The following is a 3,952-nucleotide window of genomic DNA, read 5'->3' on the forward strand; positions in this document are numbered from 1 at the left end:
GCAAGACTGGAGATGTGAAGCACTTAGACATGATTTTATTCTCGTTCATTTGGAAGATTAATCTTTAGTCAACAAGAAAGTTTAAAAATGGCTTAGAATTTATTCCTAACTACCAGTTTTTATAAATGGCTTTGTACAATTGTGTGCGATTATTTTATTTTACGTAGGATAATTTTTTCTACTACCTATAAGTTTTGGAAAAAGAAGAAAACTAAAATTTACTACTTAGAGGAATATGATTGAAATAGAAGACAGATTTTATGTTTGTCACATCTCTCACCAGTACCCATATTCAAGACTTAAAGTCGTATTTCTTACTATGTAAGACAGATAGGGAAAACATAAAACAACATATGATAAGGCAACTATTAGTGACTTTTTAAAATGTACCTTCTTATGTGATGAAATTTACTTTATTAGCTAATATTTGAGTTGAAATATGGGAGGCTGATCTATATAACACATTTCTGGAAGGCACCTACTGAACAACACAAATGGTGGGGGGTACTATTTCTACACTTTAATGAATGGTTGAACTTGTTTGGTATTAGTGCTGGGTACGTAAATCAACTCTATTGTAACTTGCTCCCTACACTTGAAAACCTTGTAATGTCACTATCATCTACTTGTCAAGTGTTATTTTAGCACATGTGATCTTAAATAGTTTATTTGAAAATGAATATACTTTCAGGAGATTAAATGTAGGTTATCATTGATTTGAGAATGACAACATTTTTATACTACAGAATCTAGTTTTACTGAAGTACTAGTGTTTTGAAGCACTGAAGATCTTCTTAGTTAATGTTTTTCTAAATTATATTTGACCTCTAGATCAAGTTTTCCTAGCCTTCGTAGACCAATTATGGATCTATCATTCCACAAACTATTTTTTTGGCTGCACTGAAATCTTTCATTAATCATTAGGAGAGGGGTATTAAAAATAATCTTGTTCACTTGTTATTTTGTTCACTCATATGGGCTGGTCATCTGTAAATTGAAAGTTTTAATTACAGTACTTTCTCTCAGATTTTGTGATCTCATCTTTCATCTTAAGTTGCCTTGCATTTCACAATTGATTACTGCTAATTCTTGAAAGGAATTGGGGCCCTGAAATGTTATAGGAAATGAGAAATCGAGATGAGTCTTCAATTATTTTCTGCTGGCATGTTTCATGGGCCTATGTGAGAAGTCTTGCCCTTGTTATTTGATTGTGCAGATAACTGGGACCTGGTATCCTAGGACCGTGGGTCCTAGGATGGAATAATAGCTTTTAAACATCATATCAGCAAAATTTGGGTATAATCAGTAATAAATGCTTCAGAAATATGGATTAAAACACCTTGGGACCAGCAAGTTAAAACAATTAACAAAGCATCAGAGTAAAATCCCTTATAGGTTAGCAGAAAAAAATACTGTTATTTTACCATGTGAATTCAGAAGACCGCGAATACTTAGAAGGTATCACAAGTTTATAGCAAAGATATTGCATTGATACTTTTTATATTCTAATATATGTTCTAAACCTAATTATTTATATTCCAATCCATTTATGGGAATAAATGTCAATATATTTGTCAAATTATCAATTCTAGTAAGATTCACTGTGTGAAATTTAAAATCAGCACATATAAATATAAAATACATAAGTATATATAATGTAAAAACTATTTTGCATTGTTGTGTTGTGGTTAGGGAATCAAAGGCAACTCTGTTTTAAAGTATTATTCCATTATCTCTACCTCAGTTTTTGGTAGAGTTAGACTTAAAGCTTTACCATTTGTAGATTTACAGCCTAGAGGCAAGAGGAAACACTGTGACTAAAACATTACCAATTTAAGGCATAATATCCAGGAGAAACATATGGACTGCTCCAGGAGCAATGGAAATATTTGGTGATAGAACGTCAGTAGTGTAAGTTCCTGCCTAGTTGGATGACAGACAGGCCAGGACAGTAGGTAGTCATGCATATGAACAATTTTTTCACCTTCTTGGCTTTAGCTACTTTTGAAATAATAAGTATAATAAACAATTATATTTTGAAAAAATACCTTCCATTCTGAACAATTCTGTCTAAACGGTTCATCTCTCTATGATCCCTTGTAACTAAGATTAGCTTTGTTTCAGTAATACAATCTATGCTATCAGTGTAAGATATTGTGGTTGGTCTGTTCCTACATGGAAGAAGGGTAAAGGTTCACGTAGACATTTGTCCCAGCAAGACCTCATTTGGGAAATTTTAAGCTGCAGAAGTTTAGAAGTAGCTCTTAAGCAAGGCTTACTTTGAATCCATTAGCTCCACAAAGCTAACTCAGTTGATAAATAAGTACTTGAAAAGCCATCACTTTTGGAATTAGCTGTAAAGGCTTCAAAGTATGATCAAATTTAAAAGGAGAACGACAAAATAGTCATTGACAAAAAAATTGTAAATATGAGGAATCGACCAAACGATATCAGTTTTTTTCCACTATACACAAAATTTTAGAGAAATAAGATCAATAGCATTTTTAGGAACAATAAGGGTTCCTTCTTACAAATAGGCATCCATGGATATATGCCTGTATAAGATTGCATCATTACATTAATTACTTAAATTTAGAGGATTCTACATGCTTCAGAAGCAGGTCTACCCAAATTACAATACAGAGATTAACATGGCACTTGCACAAGGATGATAGGAAAATTTGTGAAGTATTACTTATTTTTCATTCTTCTGATGCAAAAAATGAAAAACAGTTATTAAAAAGTTGATTACAAAAATACAAGTGTAACAATACATGTAATTCATAGAATTAAAGGTTAGTTTGTCATCGTTTATTAAATCTTCACCTTAGAAAGGCCTTACATAGCATAACCTTTACAAAACTTGAAATTAGATAACATTGTCATTTTATCCCAAAGAAATAAAATAATATTAGGACTCAGGAAAAAAAGGAATCTTAAACTTCTTCTATGTGGAATGCAATCTGAAAGGACACATTTATTAATGAACATATACATTATGTAATAATGTCGAATTCAAATTATTATATCTAGGAGAGAATGAAATAGATTTTGGACATTATACAAACATAGATATACTTTTTTCAGAAAAGCACCAGGAACATCTTTAGTGTCTATACTATTCATTTCAACAGATAAGTTAAAATTATTTCTGATTAAAAAAAAAAATCACAAACTCTGCAGAAATCATTATAGATGTATACAAACAACTCTTGAATACATTTTGACATCAAAGTCAGGCAATTCACTTTGAAGAATACCATGGAATCCATGCATTTTTAAAGTAAGATATTGCTGTTGCTTTGTATTGTGAAAAAAAATTTGTAGGGACACAAAGGATGGACTGGCATTTTTGAAATTTAAGAAACTTAATCAAACTATTACGACTTAGGGGAACAATTTGTACAGCCTTCCACAACTTCAAAGATGTAGTGTTACATAGTTATCCTTTTGGCAATATCAAATGCAGTTTCTTCCAAGTTGTTCTTCAGACCTGCTTTGATATAGTGATTCAACAGAAGTAGATACAAGGTATCTTTGCTATTTCTATTCCTAGCAGAAATATGCAAGGGGGTCAAGAGGCCTTTAATTTGGGCATTGGTATCTGCATCATGATGAAGTAAGAAAAAAGCCACTCTGGTATTATTCCACATGTAAGCACTGTGCAGGCGTGTCCAACCATTTAGAGCTATTGCATGAATATCTGCCTTGAGCTTCCAACTCATGGACAATATCTAAGTGTCCACTCTAGGCTTCCTGATGAAGAGGGGTATACTCATCCTCATCCCTAGTATTCATCTGGGTGGCCTTTTTGGAAAGTAGTCTCTGAACCATAGTAAGCCAATTAATTTCGGCATCCCAAAGAAGAAATTTGCTTGGATCCTACTCCATTTTTTTCTTGCAATTGATACCATTCCTTACTTTTTTCTCTTGTTCCTTGTCTTCGTCAGAA

General features: G+C 32.4%; 1 pseudogene; it reads left to right on the top strand.

The window, feature by feature from the left end:
- The first annotated feature begins 2,606 nt into the window (after nucleotides 1–2,606).
- On the top strand, nucleotides 2,607–2,703 carry LOC122122089 (annotated as a pseudogene).
- The last annotated feature ends 1,249 nt before the right edge of the window (nucleotides 2,704–3,952 follow it).

Source organism: Dipodomys spectabilis, unplaced genomic scaffold, assembly GCF_019054845.1.
Source record: "Dipodomys spectabilis isolate Male_0828 unplaced genomic scaffold, ASM1905484v1 ptg000203l, whole genome shotgun sequence".
NCBI classification, from domain to species: domain Eukaryota; kingdom Metazoa; phylum Chordata; class Mammalia; order Rodentia; family Heteromyidae; genus Dipodomys; species Dipodomys spectabilis.